This window comes from Petaurus breviceps, unplaced genomic scaffold (genome assembly GCF_028583685.1).
Source record: "Petaurus breviceps papuanus isolate PSGF00001 unplaced genomic scaffold, PetGlider_PUasm1.0 89748, whole genome shotgun sequence".
Taxonomy (NCBI): domain Eukaryota; kingdom Metazoa; phylum Chordata; class Mammalia; order Diprotodontia; family Petauridae; genus Petaurus; species Petaurus breviceps.
The window spans coordinates 304,106-328,412 of NW_027187113.1; the positions used below are offsets into that span (position 1 = coordinate 304,106).

Consider the following 24,307-nt stretch of genomic DNA (forward strand, 5'->3'; position numbering starts at 1 on the left):
ATTACTATTCAATATTGTACTAGAAATTGTACTATAAGACAAGAAAAAGAAACTGAAAGAATAAGAGTGGCTAAGAGGAAACAAATTATCACTCTTTATAGACAATATGATGGTATACTTAAGAGAACCCTACAGAATCAACTAACTAAAACAATTATCAATTTTAGCAAAGTTGCAGGATATGAAGTAAATCCACATAAATCATCAGCATTTCTATATATTACCAACAAAACCCAGTAAGAAGAGACAGAAAGAGAGATTCCATTTAAAATAACTGCAGGCAATATGAAATACTTGGGAGTCTACCTGCCAAGACAAAAGCAGGAATTATATGAATATAATTACAAAACACTTTTCACACACATAAAGGCAGACCTAAACAATTGGAGAAATGTTAATTACTCATGGGTAGGCTGAGCCAATACAATAAAAATGACCATTCTACTGAAATTAACTAATTTACTAAGTGCTATACCAATCAAATTACCAAAGAATTATTTTATATAGTTGGAAAAAATAACAAAATTCATCCAGAAAAACAAAAAGTCAAAAACATCAAGGAAATTAATGAAAGGTCTAATAGTACCAGATTTCAAACAAAGTGGTAATCATCAAAACAACCTAGTACTAGCTGAGATTAACAGATCACTGGTGGGTCAGTGGAATAGATTAGGTACACAATACATAGCAGTGAATGAACATAGTAAGTTAGTGTTTGATAAACCCAAAGATCCAAGCTTTGGGGGCAAGAATTCACTATTTTACAAAAGTTTCTGGGAAAACTGGAAAACAGTTTGGTAGAAACTAGGTACAGACCTAGTTCAACAACACTGCACACCATATACCAAGATCAGGTCAAAATGTGTACATGATTTAGCATAAAAGGTAATAGCATAAGCAAATTGTGGGAACATGGAAAATTCTACCTATAAGATCTATGCATAAGAAAAAAGTTTATTACCAAACAAGTGATAGAATGGATCTCAGGAAATAAAATTGGTAGTTTTTATAACATGAAATAAAAAAGGTTTTCCACAAACAAAAGTAAAAACAAAAATTAGAAGGAAGGAAGCAAAAGGAAAAAATGTAGAATGAGTTTCTTTGATAAAAGCATCATTTCTCAAATATATAGGGAACTGAACCAAATTTATAAAAAGAAAAATCATTCCCCAACTGGTACATTTTCAAAGGATATTGTTAGAATCAATAAGCTAAATTATACTTTAGGTAAGGTGTGTGTGTGTGTGTGTATAGACACACACACATCTTTGTAGAAATATATAATCACAGTATTAAATTAGATATTAAGAGAATTTGTGTCCAGAGCCTAAGCTCCTCTTTTTAGCAGCAAGTTTAAGTTACTTTTTTCCATAGTTAAGCAGCTGCAGAGTATGGCTGGCATAGACCCATCCTTGCTTTCCTAATCTGAGTTACTCTCTGCACTTTAAGGGAACAGAACTGTTCTGCCTTGATTATGCCCATCGTAAGGTGGCATACCCTCCAATAGAATGTTGAGATACTAAAGAAAGAGGGGTCCATACAAGTTTTATTAGGGTTAATTTGAGAAGTTTACCCACAAGAAGCCCAGTTCTTGGAGGCAGGAGTACAGAATAGGATAACTGCATCAAACCCAGGTCAGGTCAGATATTATATAGAAACATTACAAAGAAGGGATAGTGCCAGGTATGACCCAGAGTCATATGCAAGTTTTCCCATGGGATAGCTGGTACATTTTTTGCTGTTTACATTTACTCAAGGTAGTTTACATTCTCTGTGGAGACTCAAGGTCACATTCCCAGGTTCTGGCTACTCTACCCCTCATGACCTACTCATACATTCTTTCTGATAGTATCTTCTGCAAAGTTCCCTGAGTGATACACAAGCAGTTTCATTACCATGGAGGAAGAATAGGAGCCTATAATTACATTGGAGACACAATAGCAATACAAAAATAAGCAGGAAACAACATGATCAATAAGAATTACCACAATTTTTACTATTTTCTTCCATCCCACCCTTACTTAAGCAAAAAAAGAATCAATGGCATTTGGTGATTAGTGGGAGATCTGGATTTCTAAACTTAACTCATTACAATCCAACTAAATTTCTGAACTAAGTTCAGAGAAAATGAAACATGGCTTGGGCAATTTTACAACAATTTGGAGGTGATATAGAATAGAATCAATTATAAAATGGTTTCAGAATCATTTGTTTTTCTCAATATCCCTCATTTTGTCAGTGGGAAACCTGCCACAATTTTTCCTGACCCATCAATATAAGAGTAATATGATTAACTAATCATAGTACAAGCCATGGAAAGAATATCTAAAGCCATGGAAAAATTTTAGTGAGAAAGTTTATGGGACACCAAAATAACTGAGAGAACTCAGTATACAGATACAGTGAAGCAAAAAGTCAAATTAGTATAATAATGACTATATGACTATGAACATTAGCTAACAGCAAGTCTTTTGTATTTTAGTAACCCAGTCTGAGCAGTCTGGGGGTTCTATCATGAGAAGGATATTTTGATTTCCTGGTTGAGACTCTGAGTAGCTGTATGTTCAGAGCCCCTCAGCTGCTCAGATATCTGTGCCCCCTTGATCCAGTGATGTATGTAAAGTGTATAGCAATATTGCTTTACTCAGACAGTTGGAACCCTGTTTGTTGATCTTTGTGCTAATTTCTATGCTTGCATTTTCTCTGCATTTTCTCCAAGTTCAGGGTGGTGACCTTTCCCCTGAACTAGTTAATGTAATTAAAAGTAGGATTCTTAACCCCTTTTTGAGCAGTCTTTCATTTAAAAGTAGATCAAAGAACCAGTGCTAGCAGGCCATCTTAGGTGTGCTAGGGTGTTTGCTAATACAAATGTTCCTGCAGAGTCTTTTACAAAACAAGAGTTTCTTTCTGGGAAGTTTCTTTAAGGGATGTTCACTGGTTGTTTAACATACCCTTCATTGTGACCTATGGACCAATGTGAGCGAGGAAAGTTATGTAGACAGGGCTAAGTATAACAGAAGAAGATATGAAACAATCTTCATCTAAAATGCTTCTGAAGGAAAAAAAGTAAAATTTACAAAACGTTTTTTTTTTGCCTTTTTATTAGAGTCAGGGTCCTTCTGACTCTGTGTAATAATAATGGCATTTAAAGATTCCCCTGTATTGGCTTGGTTTTTGGTTTGATTGTGTTAAAACCCAGAGCTTGTTAATCCCACTTGTGGGATGGACTTGTTGACGTGAAAAGAGAGTGCTGAACTGGGAGGAGCTGGTGACTTAGATTTGGAAAGACACAAGAGAGAGGCAGAAGAACTTTTTTGGAAGCAGCACCCTTTTGGAGGCAGAGAGAAACTGAGAGGATTGCTGAGGGCCACTTTGAATTGCCCTGGACTTTTGAGACCTGTCCCTGGAGCTGCCAAGGACTGAGGAGACATGGCTGTTTTACTGGTACTTGTCTGTCTGTTTTGATGTTGTTTTGCCAGATTTGTCCACTGGTGAAAGACAGTCCTGTTGTTGCAGAAGTTCTGGAACCTGGCTGTTGGTTAAGAGCTCCTGAGACTGTCCTGCAGACAGAGAATGAATACTGTCCACTGGTGAAGGACAGTGCTGTTGTTGCAGAGGGTCTGGAACTTGGCTGTTGGTTCAGAGCTACTGAGACTGTCCTGCAGACAGAGAGTGAATACTGTTCACTGGTGAAGGACAGTGCTGTTGTTTCAGGGGTCTGGGAACCTTTCTGGTGGTTCCAAAGCCCTGAAGAAGGATTTTCTTGTTGTATGTTTACAGAAATCCTGGAAGAGGGTTTTGCTAATGTTTTCAGGGGTCCTAGGACTGTTCTGCAGAGGATGAATTAAAGAAGAGACTGGCAATGTATCTTGTGGCCTTTGTCTCCCCAGGAACAAAGATTGCTGAGAACTTGCCTAGTGTCAAGATGAAGAAAAGACCTCCATTTGGGTATTAAAAGCTGTGCTTAATGGGGCGGCCAGGTGGCTCAGCGAGTAAGAGCACTGGCTCCAGTGTCGGATGACCTGGATCAAATCTGGGCTCAGATACTCAGCACCACACCCAGAAATAACTGGCCGTGTAACCTTGAGCAAGTTACTTAACCCCGATTGCTTTAAAAAAAAAAAAAGAGCTGTGCTTAAACTTGTAACTCAGGGGTAGATTCAATTGTGATCCAGGGGTGGGGAACTTTTGACCTTTTTGTGTTCTATGATTGAACAAATGAATGTACTTTACTTATGATTGGAAACTAATCTCCATTTGAGAAGAGGGGCTTTGTGATGGACTAAATGAAGGTACAGCCTAGGGGTGGAGTAGTATTTAGAACAGGGATTTTGTAATTGATTGAATGAATGTAAGGTCCTGGGGTGGGGTAGCACTTGAAGATTATTTAATCACACTTAGTAAATGCTGTATTTTGAATGATGTCATATTTTGATTCCCTCTGTTCTTAATTTGTCACTGAATAAAATGGAGAGCACCTATGCTGGTATTCTGAACCTTGGGAAGTTGCCTTTGCTTGGCATTACATTACACTCTGGGGCCGGCACTTTACTCACTGCGCCACCTAGCCGCCCCAAAACATTTCTTAATACAAGTTAGCACAGTGTCTGAAATTTTACTTCTTTGATAACTAGCTCATGTGGTGAAGACGCGGGAACTTTATGGTTCTCATCTAATCAACAAAAGAGCTAAAAGAAGAACATCAAATTAGGAACCCACAGTTTCTTTGAAATTTCAGTGAATTTAGATTTTTACATGCTCTATTAGAATAATTTTAATTTTACATACAGGATTATCTGATCCTGTTTTTTTTTAATTTCACTCCAATTTATTACATTATTTTAGGAGGATCAGATGCTATTCAAGATCTAATTATATTTAAAAAAAAAAAACAGAAGTAACACCACTCTTTGCAGATAGAGGCCTTCCACCCCTAAGTTCAATGGCTACACAAGTGAATTTACTTACAAGAGGCTGACTTTACTCCAATTGTAACAAAAGACCTGGAACAGGATAAGTAATTAATTCCCAATTGCATAGAGAATAGTGTATAGTAAATGGGTTGTTTGCAGTAAAACATGTTCAATTGCTAACCATATTCAAATGCAATAGATGTTGCCCAAACATTTTCCAATAAAATGAATGAAATGAAATTCTATTCTTTAAAATGAAACAGAAGAGTTTTCTGACTTTAACCTCACAAATAAGTAGATTCCTATCTTTTTTTCACAAACTTTTTTTACCTTTGTCCAATTATTCCCATAGCATTTTGAAAGAATAAGCTATTTCAGGGACTTAATCTTTTATATGATTATGTAAATATAAGCAGGCAGACTATAAGCCCAAGCACTAATTAGTTGTCTGAGATGTGGAATGACTACAAACATTTAGATTGAAAATGGTTAGATCTTACATGCTTGCATTATGCTCATATCTTCTATGACCACTTGCTCTGGTTATGGTAATTTGCTATAAAAGGAAAAAGCAGGGAAGGATTATAACATCAAAACTAGTCCTCCATATCTAAGCCTAAAGGCACAAAATGACTCAATACATGCATCCTTAGCTCTGTTGGACTTCAGGCAAGAGTCACAATTGACAAGCAGTCAAGGAATAACAATTCCACCTCATAGCCAGATTCAGGAACAGCCATGTGCAAAACATTCTTATTCCAAAGGAATCAAGACAATGGGAAAACTGAGCCAAAAGGATCCTACCTTTGGCTATACCAAGTTAATTTTCTTAGTTTTTCCCCCAGATACAGACCACCTATAGCAGTTTAGGATCACATTCCCCAAATGTCTTGTGGCATTTATCTCAAATAGTGGATTACTGACTTAATGATCCATGAGACAACCATATCTGAATTCAAAATTCAAAACAATATTTATTACAGTCCCAAGAGGATTTACCTCAAGTAGCAAGTTTCACTAATGACGGCTTCAGGGTTAGATACAGTTATTTTCATTTTTATGAAGTTTCAATATGCCATAAAACTTTACCAAGACTTACTCCCACCCCCCTTTCTCTCTCTCTCTCTGTCTCTGTCTCTGTCTCTCTCTCTCTCTCTCTCTCTCTCTCTCTCTGTGTCTCTCTCTCTCTTTCTCTCTCTCTCTCATTCTCTCTTTTTCTCTGTCACGCACACACACAATTTCATTTAATATCCTTCATTTGTTTTTCTTTTCTTCTTCTTGAGTTTAAACTCATCCTGGTATAAAGATCAATCATCAGAAATCACTTCTATATTTTAAACAAACTTGTAAATTCTCAATACATCAGTTCATTGTTTAGGAATTCCATAACCCATAACAATCTCTTTTCCCAGGGCTGATGACCCTGCCCAAACAGATGGTTTCAAAAAACCTTGCAAATTTACAGATAAAAAGGGATTTTTACAAGGTCTTTTCTTTGTACCTTTCCCAATGTTTTCCTTTTTTGCATAAATTTTCCAGTCCTTACTGAGAGGTAGGATTTTCCCCAAGCTATTACAGCTTGTCTATCTGAGAGTTCTCAGGAGGACTTGGGGCTTGCTCTTCCTGCTCCCTTTAAATATGTTTCTCTTTTTGTAGGGAGGAAGCAAGGCAGTTCTTAAAATTCAAATTGAACATAATCATTAGAAAAACAGGTGGGAGTCTCATATAATTTACAGCAAAGTTTTCAATTTCAAGACACACCAATTTAAAAGTTATTTTAAAATTGATAAATAATCAATTTTACTTTGTAACTCTCACTTAGTATCTAAATAGTTGTTCCAATTAAGCTCAATTATCTTTTAGTCATTTCCTAATTCACACAAATCTTTTCTTTTCATGAACCAGGAAGGGATTAATAATATAAGCAGACAGTTTTGAAGTTCCAGTTTTTCCATGAAACTTCTCAGGCACTGCCCTCAAAACCATCTCTATAATCAGTGAGGTAACCCTCTTCTCTAGCTGTGAAATAATAAATCTGTCATTCTAGGGGGTGAGAAGTGGGAAATACTCTTGGTCCCCTTAAAACAAATTATAAAAACTGTTAGCTCAAAATTTGTCTGCATTTATTTCAACATGTATAAAAACATTTAAAGCACAATATAGGTCTGAGGAGAAAATATTCCCCCTCCTTTCTTTCTTAATCTGTTCTACACACCAGAATCTGGCCACAGTTCAAGAGAAAAAGAATCTTTCTGAAAACATTTAGAGATACACATTCCCTCAACAAGACAGAGAGATAGATTTGTCAGCAAAGTTTTTCCTTTTAAGACTCTGAGAGCCAAGAAAAGGCACAGAAAAACACCAACTGACCAACATCTGTGAGACAGTGACCCCAAATATTAAAAGTTACTTCTCCTTGTCTGCCTTACTAGATGTCTCCAGAGGCCATACTATCTCTTACATGCACACATACACACAATTTAAGAAATTATTATCCTTTTAAAACTGCACCTGTCTTGTTTCTTTCATATTCTGATCTGACACTTCCCTCACTTTTTTTCTACTTGCTTTTTACCAAACATATCATAAGTAATCATCACTGAGTTTTTTCCTCCTCTGTCTCTCTCCTGAACTCAGAAAGGGAGAGAGGAAGAGAAAAAGCACCTCTCCTTGTTCTTTATCCTATGATACACTGGGCAATTGCCATTTCAACATCTCTTAACAGCACTGAAAGTTCTCGTGTTTGCCTAGGCTATAAATCTCCCAATAAGCAATATAAACTGCCAGCATATGGGATTTCCCCAACAGAAGCCTGTCAAGGCACACACCGACTTGCATTTTCCAGGCATCCCCATAGTTGTGCAGCTTAGGTCACTCCTCCCACATCCAGCTGACTGTGGGTGGCCAAGCTGAAATTCCTCCTCAGTAGACATGCTGCCTCTTCCTCAGGGATGAGAATAATCAGTATTTTCCCCTGCAGAGAACTCATGTGCCCCTCCCCCCAGCCCATTTCTTTGGTATCCTGCTGACTGTGACAAATGCAGCGAGGGAGCAGATCTGTTCTGCCTTGATTATGCCAACTTTAGAGTGGCATAGCCTCCAAGAGAATAACAAGATACCAAATAATAGGTTTATTAAGGTTAATTGGAGGAATTTACTTACAAGAGACCCAGTCCTTGGCAGTAGAACAGAACGGTGGATCTCCACACCTACCCCAAGGCAGGTCAGATATTACATGGAAACAGAACAAAGAAAGCATATTTCCAAAAATGACCCAGATCATGTGCAAATCTTCCCATGAGATAGTTGGAAATTCTCTTGTTTACATTTATTCAAGGTAATTTATATTCTCTGTGGACTTGCAGGTAATGTTTAATGTTCTCACACTGTCCACCAGCTAAGTTAACACTCCAGACCAACTACATGTACTTTCCAACTAGAACAATCACCCCTGATGAGCCACAAGATGGATGTAGACCCATACCCAAGTGGTAAGAATCCCATCCTTGATATGTCCTGTTACACCCTTTACATGCCCACACTCCAAATGCTGGCAATAATAAGTTATACCCAGAGTGTTCCAGGATGCATTCAGTCCAACCACAGGTCAAGTGATTTACCTAATCCAATTGAATTATGTTCAAAACAAATTTTTCAATAATTCCCTTTTACTACTATGAAAATAAGCTCTGTAAATCATTCTTTTATCTCTAAATACTGAGGAGTCAGATGACCTGACTTGCTGGCAACTGTTAGCCTTGCAAATAAATCATTGTGCTTGGACTTGTGAACCTCAGTTTCCCTTATTCACAAATTTTTATTGCAATAATTGGCAACCCCAATGGGACCTGAGTGAGGATATCTCTACAGAAGAGACTGGACTCCCTTTTGAGTTCAACCCAAATTCTTCTCACCTAAAGTATGTGGAAACCTCCACATTACTGTAAGACTCCCTTAAAGCTCCTAGTTAAGGAACTTCCACAACCTAGAGAAAGTCCTTCCCTAAATGTCCTTGGGAAATCCCTTCCTCAAGGGAGGTAAAAGCCCCTTCAAGGTGGACTAAGTTCTTCCCATTGGGAAGGCCTTTTAAAGGGAGGCAGGAATACCCTACAGTCCCCAAATTATCAGAAAGTCTAAAATGGCACAGACAGTTCTCCCAGCTAACAGGGACTTAACGCTAACTCAAGTCTCATTTTTTGTTTTGTCTCTCTTCTTTCAGTGAATTGGTCTGCCAGTTGCAGAAAACTTCTTTTAAGTGAAAGTTAGAGAGGAAGACTTTGTCACTAGGTGTTTAAGAGGGGACTATGGAAACTGGTATTAGAGTCAAAAGGCACAAAGTATATGAAATTTCATATGAGTCCCTAATCTGGCCCAAAGAAGGGATTTTTCCAATTAGTGCAAACTCAGCAATTATAATCTCAGAAATCACTTTTAATTTTATGGGGTTAAGAAACTTTGTAATACATATTTAAAACATTGAATTAAAAAATGAAAGCTTAAGTTAAGAAAATAAAAGAACTGATTTGGCTCTTTGAGTGGTTTAAGGAAATAAAGAGGCAGGAGGAATTGGGAATGCCATCACAAATTTTTGAACATGAACTAGAAACAGTGGACCCTGATGATGGGGTGATGGGACCTGGAGCCCAAAAGGCAAAGACCATATCTCTGGAAGCACCCCTAATCTCAGTAGGCCCCTGTGAAAAAAATATTTTCTTGTTGCAAGCACATACAGAGTTGACCCTGCAATTCCTCAGATAAAAGCTATAAGTACAGGCACAGGGGTTCCTGACCCAAGGATTCTGTCCCTGATGTTTGATCCCCATGCTCTGGCAACCCCTTTATCTTGTCCCTTCAACAGAACTATCTCTGCTGACTCCCTGAATTTTCCCATATATTTCAGCAGCCGAGCACCCAGACTACTTGCATATAATGACCACTCCCTAATCTCATCCAGCAACACCTAATTAGTGTACTTTCCCTCTCCCTTTTCCATATAAACTTTAACATCACTCCTATCAGGTTGCAGGTTTCCTAAGTAACTTTGCCCACCTTATTGGAATCACAATAAATGTTGCCACTTGACTGAGAGTTTGAGTGCATGAATTCATCCTAGGTGACACTGACATGTACCCTGACATTTTGGGGGTCCCAGAACCCCTAAACTGTGTTAGTATCCCTAAGCCATGTCATATTAGTGGCCTGGTATAGAGACCTGCCTGACCCCTTCAAGTCCTCCTCCAATCAAGATCAAAAGATACATAATGGGGCAGTTAAGTGGTGCAATGAATAGGCCATCAACCATGAAGTCAGGAGAACCTGAGTTCATATCTGACCTCAGACACTTGATCACACTTACTAGCTGTGCAACCTTGGGCAAGCCCTTAATCCCAATTGCCTTGCCTTCCTCCCTCCAAAAAATGTTTATTAGGGTCAGCTAGGCGGCACAATGAATAGAGTTCTGGCCCTGGAGTCAGGAGGATCTGAATTCATATTTGGCCTCAGACACTTAACACATAGCTGTGTGACCTTGGGCAAGTCACTTAACCCCAAGTGCCCTGCCTTTTCCCCTCTAAAAAGGCCAAAAAAACCCACAAGGTATATAAGCCTCCTGTCTCTCTTTCCTTGTTTTTGGAGTTGCCCTCTAAACACCTAGGAAGGCTTGAGGAAGCCAAGCCTCACAGACTCTGGTTGTCAAATTTTTCAGGCCTCATCAGACCCCAGGCAGACCTCCCCTCGCATAGGGGATGCCCTATCTGGAAGCACATGCTTGATTTTCTCTCATTCTCTAGGATGCTAAGGAGGCGAGTGACTGCAGGTGCTTTTTGGGTTTTCTGAGGCTTACAGGCAAAGAAATGGGCAAATTCCCCTCTACATCCCAGGATTTACCTGCTTTTCCATTTTCACAGTGGGATGCCCAGTCCCCTTGCCCTTGCCTGCTAGATTCACCTTCTCTGCCAGCCTTGCATCCACCAGATACTCCTTTTCACCTAGTACGGAAGCTGAACTCAGCTTCCCAACAGCTACCAACCCCTAGTCCCTCCCTCAGGAGGAGTGGGACTTCCTGGGATTTGCCCCTAGGTTACCTTTTACAGAACTGGAAAAACCTCAGTGTCCAAGACCTTAAACAGAATGCCTTGTTCCTGGACTCAATATGTTCTAGGAAAAATTGTCTGATTTATTGTGTTAATCTGTTCTGTTTGGGGCTCTGTGTGGTGCCAATAAGTGTCTGTGTGTAATCTGACACCTTATAAGATTTAAAATGCAGCCAGCCAGCAAGAGAAACTTCTAAGGGTTATAGATGGACTTTTATTGGAAAAAAAAGTTGTTGGTAGAAATCTCTCTCTCTCTCTCTCTCCCCGCCCCCCTCCAGTTCTGAATGTGGAAAGGCACACAATGAAAGGGAAAAGGGGAATTGTTTCCCCCTCAGATCAAAGAGAGGCAGGTTGAATAGCACTTAACTATTTCCTGTATCACATAAAGAGAAAAATTTTCTGTCTAACTACTCCCATTAGGCAGTCTCTTGCAAAATAGGAATAACACCAAGTGTTATTTTCTTCAGCATTTTTGGGGGTCTCCTTTAGCAAACTGCTGACTTGTTTTTCATGATTTTCTTGCATCACTCATTTCTCTTCCCATTTTTTCCTCTACTTCTCTTACTTGATTTTCAAAATCCTTTTTGAGCTCTTCCATGGCCTGAGGCCAATTCATATTTTTCTTGGAGGTTTTGGATGTAAGAGCTTTGATTTTATTGTCTTCTTCTGAGTGTGTCTTTTGATCTTCCTTGTCACCATATACCTTTCTATAGTCAAGACTGTTTTTTCATTGTTTGCTCATTTTCCCAGCCTATTACTTGACTTTTAACTCTGCTAAAGTAGGGCTCTGCTCCAGGGTGGAGTCTGCACCATCCCAAAATTCAGGGGGCTTTGTGCAGCTGTTTTCAGAGATACTTCTAGGGACCTGTAAGTTTTTAGTTCTTCCAAGGTGGTATGATATAAAGAGAGGCATTTACTACTCTCCTGGCCTGTGCTCTGGTCTCTGAGTGACCAAAATCACTCTATTCTGCCCTGGAACTGTGAAGAGGGTCTGCTAGCTCCTATTTATTAGTGCTCCTCCTTGTCCTGGGACTGTCATTTAGAAGTGCAACCCTAAGCATGGGCAAAGCAACAGAGTCCTGCCTCAGTGCTAGCAAAAAAATCCCCTATAATCTCCTTCTGACCATTTTTTTGACCTCCTTAGCATCTGTGGGCTGAGGGGTCTGGAAGAAGCCACTGTAGGTAGCTGTCAATGCTGATTCAGTTCCTCCTAAGTCTTGCTCCTGGTTTGCTTGAGCCAGGGCTGTCCTGGTGCAGCCTGAGGTGGACTGTGCTCCAATCTCACCTAGGTGTGATAGACCCTTCCTGCTGACCTTCCAAGTTGTCTTGGGTTGGAAATTTGTTGCACTCCATCTTTTTGTGGGTTCTGCTGCTGTAGAATTTGTTTAGAGTCATTTTTAAAGGTATTTGGTGGGGTTTGGTGGAGAGCTCAGGTGAGTCCCTGCCTTTATGCCTCCATCTTGGCTCTACCTTCTCCATTAAGGAGTTTTGAAATACTTCCTTACAATTTTAATCACTCTCCTCCCCTGAGTCAAGAGGGTATCTCAGCACAGGGATGACAAATAGTCTTATGTTTTCCTGTTAACTCCTCTCATTCCAGATCAATTTAAGAGAAAAGTGCTGGAGAAGGGTAGGTAATTTAGCTTATCCTCCCCACCACCTACAAATTCACCCTCCCTCACTTGGTGAAAAGAAGAGAGCAGCAGTTTGGGGGGGGGGGCAGTCCTGCCAGGGGTAATGACCCTGGACCCCAAGTACCCTGAAGCTTGCCCAGAATACCTGGAAGTATCATCCAGATTCAGTACATACAGCTCATCACCCCCAGAAGCTGGAAGCACCCTCAGCATTGTCTGCAGCTGTTGGGGGAGGGGAAAAAAGAACAGATCAGGGTCCCACAACCAACACTCTTTGAGCTCTACCACTGGGAATTCATTAGCAGGAAGGCCCTAACATCAACCACCACAGCCCCTAAACAATATCCAGCTGGCAATACCAGGTAAGAAGCCAGCCAGCCTCTACATTTGGTAAGCCCAACCTTCTATCAATAATTTTATATACGATAATTTGGAAATGCAGTCATCTGAAGTTTATTTTTTGTGTCTGTGTAAGGTAATTTATAAATGCATTCAAACATTGTTGTCACCTATTTGGTAATGTGCTTGTTTCAAGCTTCAAGTACATAATATTGTTTCAAACTGGTAAACTTTTGTATCTGTTATGTCAAGCAAATTTTCATCACTTGGATGTTACTAGAGTATGAAATAAGAAAAACTAAAAGACAGGGGAAAAATTGTTTAAAACTAGTTGTTATATTTATCAGTCCTGCTAACCCTGTCTTACAATCTTTTGTGACTGCCATTTAGAAAACTGGGTATTTCCAACTTTGCCTGTAGTTAAGAGGAAGTTACAGCTAAAACAATTTGGCTATCACTTATGAAAACTGTGAGGTTGTTAACTAAAATATTTGGGGTTATTATTTTAATGCTAAAATATAAAACTGGTAATTGATTATTGTGTGGGCAAGGTCATCAGCCCTGGGCAAGTAACTTGTTTGGGTTATGGAATTCCTAAACAATGAACCTTGATTGCTCAGGACTTGCAAATATATATAAATGATGTCTAACAACTGACTTTTGCACCAGGACAAATTTAAATTTGAGATGTGAGTCCTGGTAAATTTTTATTGCTTATTGCAACTGCATGAGAATAAAAATAATGCTATCTGACCCTAAGCTGTGATTAGTGAAACTTGCTGTTTGGGGTAAAAACTCTTGGGAATGTAATTAAATTTTTTTTGAGTTTGAATTTGGATATGGTTGTCTGCATTAAATGAGTATCCACAAGTTACTCAGAGAGAATCTAATACAGGTGGAGATCTGCATCTGAGAAAAAAACAAAACAACCCAAAATGAGAGGACAACCTTAGCCTCAATCTAAGATGGGAACTCTGGCTCAGTTTCCCTATTGTGTTCCTTTGAAAAAGGAACATTTCCCACTGATTATTTCTAACTCTGGCTCCTGCATGGTTGGAAAACTGTGACTCTTATCAACAAACAAAGTTAAGGATGTTTTATCCTGTCATATTTGATATAATCATTTCCCTGCCTTTTCCTTTCATAGCAAATTTCTATAATCAGAGCAGGTGGTTAGTAAAAGATATGAGCACATTGTAAATATGTGAGATTATGTTGTTTTCTGTCTGAATGTGTAGTCATTCCATATCCTAAACAACTGGGTAAATTAGTACTCGGACTTGTCATCTGCCTGTCTACATTGTCATGTGAAAGATTAAATCCCTAGAATAGAAAATTCTTTCTGAATGAGATGAGAATAATTAGACAAAGGGAAAAAGAAGTTTGTGAAACAAAGATACAAACACAATGTTGAATTATTATCCCATATACTAAGGCTGGGATACATCTGAGCTATTATAATAAAAATATATGTTTAAGATCTGCGCTATTCAGCCTAAAAGTATATTCTTTTCTATTATTCTATTAATTACTGAAACTAAATCAGAAACACCTTTGGTTTAGTTTGGGAAAAGAAAATTTCAATGCAATCAATTTTGTATTACATTAATGGACTAATGTGGAAATAACACTTGTTTGTTATTGGAAATAATACTTGTTTGTACTGTGTGTCCTGTGGTACAAATAACATTTCATCATAAATAACTAATTGATATGTACTGTTTTGAAATTAATTACTTAAGTATCCTCCCAAGTCTTTTATTACATTTGGAGTAAAGTCAGACTCTCATAAGCAAATTTATTTGTATAACTATTGAACCCAGGGGTGGAAAACTACTTGCAAAAATGATGTTACTGGTATTTTCATGTATAGGATTGAATCCCCAACAGGATCTGATCCTCCTAAAGGAACTGGAATCAGAGGGGAAACTTTCAAGAAAGTAACAAGATTAGATTTGATTGCTGTGTGTCAAATGTAAATGATTCCAGTGGGGCTTTTGGTTTCTTTCATTGTGTTCCCACATTCTGACATCACTTTTAATTCTCCTTTTTGGAGAATTAATATTTGGAGAATATTTGGGCCCTCCATATTGGACTTGCCTGCTAGATTTGTGTCTTCCAAACTACAGGCCATTCACCTACAGATGATGGCAAACACTGAATACTCCATGTCCATGTCCACCCATCATCCCCTGGATGTGGCCTATGTCTGATTCAAGTCAGCCTCCTCCCCATGACCTGATGAGGCAGGGACAGCTCTATGCCCCTTGCCAGGAGGAAGCATTTTCAGAAGCTTTGCCCCTTTCCCCAAAAGATTTTGGGTCCCATTTGTTTGTGGGGGTAATGATGGGGTGATGGGACCTGGACCCCATAAGGCAAAGACACTGCTCTGGAAGCACCCCTAATCTCAGTAGGTCCCTGTGAAAAAATCTTTTCTTGTTACAGAGAACATACAGAGTTGACTCTGTAATTCCTCAGATAAAGGTTATCAGTACAGGTCACTTACCTATTAAGTTATTCAAATTAATGTGATCATAATCTTTGAGATTATAAATGTGAATTCTCTTTTAATTGGGAGAACATACCTTTAAATACATAATGTTCTGTGAAATTTTTCTAAAATATTGTAAAGTGCTATAAAGTCACTTCCCTATTGAGTTATTCAAATTGATGTGATACAATCTTTGAAAAATTGTATTAATAAATTACCTTTCACTTTAAATTCTTATAATTTAATAAGAGATTTGAGGACTCCCAAAATCAGAGTTTTGATCTAAATTTGTAACTATGCTTGGTAAAGTTATTTTTAAATGGACTAAATTGATGGCATTTGACTAAATTAAGTTTAGCATCTTATGAACTGAACTGTTAAAAGATAGTAAGACTGTTAAAAAAAAAAGATTAAATATTCAATGGGCCAGAATTTCCTCTAAGCTAGTCTCCTAAAGGGAAAGACTTCAGTCTTACTATTTATAACTGCCCTATAATATAAGTTAGCAAGTGGTTCAAGTCATAACTGAAAAGTCAAAAACTGAACATTCTAAAATACTCCAGAAATTAGGCCTCTGAAATTTTTTAAAGTAAACTTTAAGAACTGGAGGCAGGAGGATGAAGCCTGGAAAGTGGTAAACACTATAGTAATGAACTAATGTTACCTTTTTAAATGACTGAAATTACTCCACACTGGATAACTCTATACTGTGTTTTAGATGTCATTGGATGTGATTAATAAAATACCAAAGGAGATAGGAAGAATGCTTTTCACTGTAACATAATTTTTAAATGCATTCTATTGAATGTTTTTCTCTTACATTATAAAATCTGGGAAAAGCTATTACACGGCCAGTTGTTTCTGGGTGTGGTGCTAAGTATCTGAGCCCAGATTTGATCCCCAGGTCATCCCGACACTGGAGCCGGTGCTCTTACTCGCTGAGCCACCTGGCCGCCCCTATAACTACCCCTTTTGATCTGAACACTGTTATATAATAAATGTGTCTGTTATGGAATATTACAAGAATGTTTGAAAGCTTCATATTTAATGAAGTTTATTTTGTTTTAAATTAAGAAAATAAGAGTGATAATACACACACAATACATACGTATGTATATATATACACATACATATATGTATGTATAGATGTGTATAGGTGTGTGTGTATATATATATATGTGTGTGTGTGTGTGTGTGTGTGTGTGTCCATATATGTATCACAGGGTGAGTTGAATATGAAGGGATGATATCTAAAAAATAAAATTAAGAGATGAGAAAGGAATATATTTGGAGGAGAAAGGGAGAGATAGAATAAGGTAAATTACCTCACATAAAAGAGGCAAGAGAAAGCTGTTACAAAGGAGGGTAAGAGCAGGGAGGTGAAAGGTAATGAGTCAACTTTACTCTCATTATACTTGGATTAATGAGGGAATAACACACACTCAATTGGCCATCTTACCCTACAAGAAAGTAAGGGGAAAGGGGATAACACAGGGGAAGGAAGGGCATATTGGGGCAGAGGGTAGTCAGAAGCAAACACTTTTGAAAAGGGACAGGGTCAAAGGAGAAAATAGAATAAATGTGGAGTGGGATAGGATGGAGGGAAATATAATTAGTCTTTCACAATATGATTACTATGGAAATGTTTTGCATAACTACACACATATAACCTATATTGAATTGCATATTTTCTCAATAGAGGTAGATGAGAAGGGAAGAAAGGAGAGAATCTGGAACTCAAAGTTTTAAAAACAAATGCTAAAAAAGTTGTTTTTACATGCAACTGGGAAATGATAGACAAGCAATGGAATATAGAAATCCATCTTGCCCTAGAAGAAATTAAGGTGTAAGGGGGTAAGGGGGGATGAGGGGATATAAGAGAGGGCAGACTGGGGGAAGGGGTAATCAGTATGCTTGGCATCTTGGGCTGGGATGTAGGGGACAGATGGGGAGAAAATTTGGAAATCAAAATCTTGTGGAAATGAATGTTGAAAATTAAAAATAAACAAATTCTGAAAAAAAAGAATATGGTTTGATCCAAAAATGTACATCAGTTGCTTCCTACAGCTATAAAGCAGGCTGAAAGAACTCTACAACTGAGGCGGATGCAGTACAGACTAGTGACTTTTGAACTTTTTAATCTATGTCAAGGATTTCCAGTGAAGCAGCAGAACTCAACAAAGAGACTTCCCATAGTCCTCTCTTAAGACAACTGGGTAAGGAATAATGTTGTCTTCAGACTTCATTGTCAGGTGTGACATAATCTGTTCATTGGGCCCCATAGATGCTGGGTCTGACATCAGGTCCACCTAACCACCCCAAATCATGGGTGTCCATTCCTATTCATATACTTTAGTATTAAAAAATCATGATTGTGTAATCACTAGGATTAGTAGGATAACTTGTACAGCACATCACCTCAAGAAATGTTTCCGGGGCAGCTAGGTGGGATAGCGACTAGAGCACCAGCCCTGGAGTTAGGAGAACCTGAGTTCAAATCTGGCCTCAGACACTTGACACACTTACTACCTATGTGACCTTGGGAAAGTCATTTATCTCCAATTGCCTTGCCTTCCCCCCTCAAAAAAAAAAAAGAAATGTTTCCAGACTGGTAAGGACATAAGTAAGAGTTAGAGTGGAATACTTCAGATGAAGAACACTTTTCAACCTTGGAAACTGAGGCCTTTGGAACTTTCACTACTTCACTGTATGGGGTGTTCAGGGAAGACTAGCAGCTCTGGTATGAGGGTTTGCTGAACCTTTTTCAAGGTTTTTCAGCCACCTTTGGTATTCACCTGGCACCCAACCCTCAATTGCATTTCCAAGAAAATGTAGCATTGGCGGCAGTCACTCCCCGGTAATAAAAGAGAAAGGATAAATAGAAGAAAAGAGGATGGAGGGAAATGCAGAATTAGGAATCATAACTGCAAATGTGAATTGGATGAACTCATTCATAAAATGGAAAAAGATAGCAGAATGTATTAGAAACCAGAATCCAACAATATATTGTTTACAAAAAAGCACACTTCAAACAGAAAAATAGACAAAGACTTAAAATAAGGGGCTGGAGCAAAGTCTACTACACTTTAGCCATAGTAAAAATGGCAGGGGAAGCAATCATGATCTCAGACAAAGTGAAAAAGAAAAATAGATCTAATTTAAAAAGATAGGTAGGGAAACTTCATCTTGCTAAACACTATCATAGACAAAGGTACCTTTCAATTTCAATACTAAACATATATGTACCACTCAGTTTAGCATACAAATTCTGAGTTTTTAATCATTAAATACTTTCACTGAAGAAAAGAAGAAAGAAGAGATAAATTAATTTGGCATTTGGGAATTTGGAAAACAAAAATATTTTAAGAAAAACAATTAAACACCAAAATGGCAATTCAAAAAATCAAAGATTAACAAAAGCAAATCAAATTTGAAAAATCAAACTGAGTGTTTTTAAAACTATATAAATTTTGAAATAATTGAATATTCTTTTTTAAAGTAAATAATGTTATGAGCATCAAAAATGAAAAAAATCAAAACAAATTGAGGGAAAATATTAGAAATTTGGCCACCTATTTGTCAAGAAAATCAATAATTTAAATGAAGTGAAAAAATGTTTACAAAAACCTAAAATATCTGTACTAACAGGACACCACAGAAAATTTAAAGAACTTAGTATCAGAAAAATAAATAGAACAAGTCATGAATTAAATCTCAAAGGAGAAAAAAAGATCCAGGATTAGATCAATTTCTAAGAAAATGTCATCAAACATATAAATAAAAATTATTATTTTTATTACATAATCTATTTAGAAATAAAGAGAGAATCTACTGAACTCCTTCTATGATCCAAATTTCAACTAATACCTTATTTCACTGGTAAACACACAGGCAACACTGACTACACCAATGTAAGACAGGTAGAGACAACTATTACAGGTTCACTCTTGATCCAGGCAGACAGGAAGACAGGAATGGAGTCATAATAAGGGGTTAAATAAGGTTATTTTACTCTAGTCTAGTCTTCTCAAAGAGAGTTGGCTGATAATGGGAACACCAACCCTTACTGCTTCCCTAATCACCCTTATAGCAGGGGCTGGTGAGAAGGGGGCACAACTACCCCATACATCTTGATGAGGTTAGTAGAGACAGGCACAGCATTCTAGCTTGTGCACTCCCCTAAATCCCCACAAGCCTCAATGGATGCAGGTTGAGGCAGATACATGCACTCCTCTATGCATTACCCAAATCAAAAATCCCAAATCCCCCCAAGCCTTGATGGAGGCCAATCAAGGCACGCACAGCATTATACTGTCATATTCCCCACTCACTGACCAGTGCCCACTTTATTTATAGGGCAACAGACAAAGAAGGCAATTTGTCATCAAAAGCCTTACAAGTTTACATTATCTCACCGTTATATCTCACTGTGAAGGCTCAGTGGATATTTATAGTTTTAAGCACAAATGTTTATATTATTTATCATTATATAACACTGCACAAGCATGGTGGAGATGTTTACAAGTCATGAGCCTTGGAACTAGAGATTGTTATGACCATGGATCAAGGGAAATACTATCTAAAAAAGAATAACAAGATCCACCTTACTTAAATAAAATTCACCTTACATACATACCTAAATGAGTGAAATTCAAAAGAGGGAAAGAAAACTATAGGAAAAAATCCCTAAAACAACAGTGACTCAAAAAATTAAATAATATCCAAATTTAAAAGAAAAATTTAAACAATTTATATGAGGAAATAGACAATAAAACTATATTAGTGATAGATCTCACCTTTTCGATGCTTAGAGCTAGATAAATATAACCACAAAATAAACAAGAAAGAAGCTAAGGAGATGAACAGAATTTTTAAAATTTAGATATAATAGACCTCTGGAGAAAACTGAATGGGAATGGAAAGGAGTATAGCTTTCTCTTAGCTGTACATGGAAGCTTCACAAAAACCAACCAAGTATTTTAGAGCAGTAAAATTCACAAACAAGTGAAAACAAGAAAAAATATTAAGTGCACCATTTTTCAGACCATAATACAATAAAAATATATTCAATAAGGGTCTGTGGAAGCACAGATCAAACATTAAAGGGAAATTAAATAATCTAATACAAAAGAATGAGTCATATAAACCATCAATAACTTTACTTAAAAAGAGAGACAGCAATGAGACAACATACCAAAATCTATGGGATGTAATAAAAGCAGTATTTTTTGGGGGGAAATGTATGTCTTTAAGCCCTTAAATTAATAAAAGTGAGAAAGAGATCACAATGAATTCTGTATGTAACTAAAAAAAAAAACTAGAAAGAAGGCAAATTAAAAATTCCCAATTAAAGATCAAAATGGAAATCCTGAAAAATCAAAGGAATAATAAAACTGAAAGTTAAAAAAATGAATTAATAAATTAAAGTAGGAATTGTTTTCATGAAAAGAAAACAAACAAGAAAATAGATAAAACCTTGGTTAATTTGATTTAAAAAAGAAGAAAAACAAATGACAAGCATCAAAAATGAGGAGGATGAATGCACCACAAATGAAGATGAAATTAAAGCAATATAAGGAGCTACTCTGCCCAACTATTGCCAATAAAACTGATAATTTAAGTGAAATGGATAAAAATTGACAAAAATAAAAATTATCCAGATGAACAAAAGAGGAAATAGAAATTTTATTTTTTTATTTTTGCCTTTTTTAAGAGGGGGGAAGGTAGGGCAATTGGGGTTAAGTGACTTACCCAAGGTCAGACGGCTAGTTTTTTTGTGTTAAGTGTCTGAGGCCATATTTGAACTCAGATCCTCCTGACTCCAGGACCAGTGCTCTATTCACTGTGCCACCTAGCCGCCCCGAAATAGAAAATTTAAATAACATTATTGTTTTTTTTGGAGGGCAGTTGGGGTTAAGTGACTTACCCAAAGTCACATGGCTAGTAAGTATGTCAAGTGTCTGAGGCTGGATTTGAACTGCTTCCCGACTCCAGGGCCGATGCTCTATTCACTGCGCCACCTAGCCACCCCTAAATAACATTATTTTTAAAAAAGAAATTGAATGTCAATGAACTCCCTTAAAAAAATCTATAGAACCAGATGGATTTACAAGTGAATTCTACCAAACATTTAAGGGGCAATTAATCCCAATCCTTTATATACTATCTGAAAAAATAGGTAAAGAAAGAGTCCAATCAAATTCCTTTTATAACACAAATGTAGTTTGGATAGCTTAAATGGGGAGAGCATAAACAGAGAAACAAAATTAGAGATCAATTTCCCTAATGAACATCGATGCAAAAGAATTTAAATAAAGTATTAGCATGGAAATTACATAAGTATATCACATAGATCATACACTACAACCAGGTGGGACATATACCAGGAATGCAGCAAGTCTGGTTCAACATTAGGAAAAGAATCAGTATAACTGACCATTTCAATAAAAAAAAAAACCCGCAAAAATCATATAATTACCTCAACAGATGCAGAAAAAGTTTCTGACAAATTAGAACCATCATTCCTATTAAAAATACTTGAAAGCATAAGAATAAATGGAACCTATAAGTAATAGGTAATAGTAATAATAGTAGTTATACATAATTATAAATATAATATATAGTAATATCAAACTAAAACCAAAAGCAAACATTATCTGTAATGGAGATTAGCTAGAAGACTTCACAATAAGATCAGGAGGGAAGCAAGGATGTAAATTATCACCACCATTATTCAACAGTGGGCTAGAAATGCTAAGTATAGTAAGAAGACAAGAAAAATAAATTGAAAGAATGAAAAAGGCAACAAAGAAACAAAGCTATCACTCTTTGCAGATGATTTAAGAGTTTACTTAGTGAATCCTAGAGAATCAACTAAAAAAATAGTTGAAAAAGTGAACAATTTTAGCAAAGTGATAAGATATAAAATAAAACCACATAACATTGGCATTTCCACACACTACCGACAAAAACCAGAAGGAAGAGACAGAAAGAGAAACGGCATTTTAAAAAACTGCAGCCAATATAAAATATACTGGAGTCAATCTGCTAAGACAGATCCAGGAATTTTAAGAACACAATTTCAAAATATTTTTCATAGAAATAAAAACAGATTTAAACTGGAGAAATGTTAATTGATCATGACTAGGCTGAGTCAATATAATAAAAATGGCAATTATACTGAAATTAATTTACTTGTTCAGTGCCACTCCAATAAAAGACCAAAGAATTATTTTATAGAGTTAAAAAAAAATAATCAGAAAGAACAAAAGGTCAGGAATATCAAGGGAATCAATGAAAAATAAAACTGTGAAGGAAAGTGACCTAGCAGCACCACATTTCAAACTATACTACAAAGCAGTGATCATGAAAACAATCTGATACTAGATAAGAAAAGAGTGGAGGACCAGAGGAACAGATTAGGCACACACCACACAGTAGTAGCAAATGACCACAGTATCTGAGAAAAATTGCTGGGAAAACTGGAAAGCAGTTTGGTAGAAACTAGGTATAGACCAACATCTCATACCATATGCCAAGATAAGGTCAAAATAGTTTTGCCCTCAAAGAGCTTCCTTCCTATTTGAAGGAAACAACATGCACCCAAATCAGTAAATAAAAACCATCATTTCCACTGACCACTGCTCTGGGCCTTCATTTCCCCTTCTTAGAAAATGGAGATAATATAATACTTGCAGACCCTAAATTACAGGGGTGCTGTGAGAAGGTCCTATCTATGGAAGGGAGGCATATGGATAGAAAGCCAATCTTGGGAGTCAGGAAGCCCCAGACACACGTTCTACCTTTGACATCTCTCATAAGTGTCACCCTGGGCAAGTCACTTGCCCTCTCAATGCTGCTGGGCATTCTCTAAGAGCAGGTACAGATCTTTATTGGTAGAGGCAGCTTCCTCCCATACCCTTGCTATGTCCAGTCCAGTACAAGTGTATTGGAAGCACTCTCTGGATATGGAGGTCATCAATAGAGAGGCATGTGAGCTATAGAAGGACCCTGGACTTGGGAATCTAAGGTCCTCAGTTCAGTTTGTGGCTCTGTCAATGATTAGCTGTGTGATCCTGAGCAAAGCAATTCCCCTCTCGGGGGGCTCAGTAACAAGGAAGTAGACAAGGTGATGCAGGGACTTTCTGACCATGAGACTCTGGACAGGTCATTTCCCTCCTTTCTACACCTCCCTGACCATCTGCCAAACAAACAGGCCAAGGTTCACATTTCCTGCCTCCAGTGGTCCACTGGTAATAAGCAGTGGCAAAAGTGACCCTAAGTGGGAATGTGCACTTTGCTGGCCATTATCAGTCACTGTGAAGTAGACAAGCCATCCATTTAGACAGAATCCCATGTTACTCTTTCCTACAAGGATGGCATCCTTCCTGCCCTCCCCCTCCCCAAGGGAACACGGGGCGGGGGGCCGACAAGACCTGGGTTCCAGTCTCTGCTTCTGCTACATGCCACCTCTGAGGCACATCCCTGGTCCTCTCTGGGACTCAGTTGTCTCATCTGACAGAAGAAGGGAGGGAACACTGGACCTCTCTGAATTTTCGATGCTATTATTTCAGGTACCAAACCGCAGCAGGGCCTGGAGGGAGGATGGCATAGGGAAGGGAGGAGGGGTCGGGGTGGGGGGACCGTGGGTCATAGCTGGCAGCTTACAGCCTGGTTCTTCTCTCCTCCACCTGTCCAGACTGCCCTGTTGGGCTCCAAGCTCCTCCCTCAAGCACCTGTGCGCGCGCGTAAGCACACACACACACACACACACACACACACACACACACACACACACACACACACACACACACACACACACACACACACACACACTCC

At 37.9% G+C, this 24,307-nt stretch overlaps 1 long non-coding RNA gene across 4 annotated transcripts in view; it reads right to left on the reverse strand.

Moving 5' to 3' along the window:
• The window catches only part of LOC138176493 (uncharacterized), a 74,054-nt gene that overhangs the window by 7,948 nt on the left and 41,799 nt on the right, over positions 1-24,307 (reverse strand). The window lies entirely within an intron of this gene.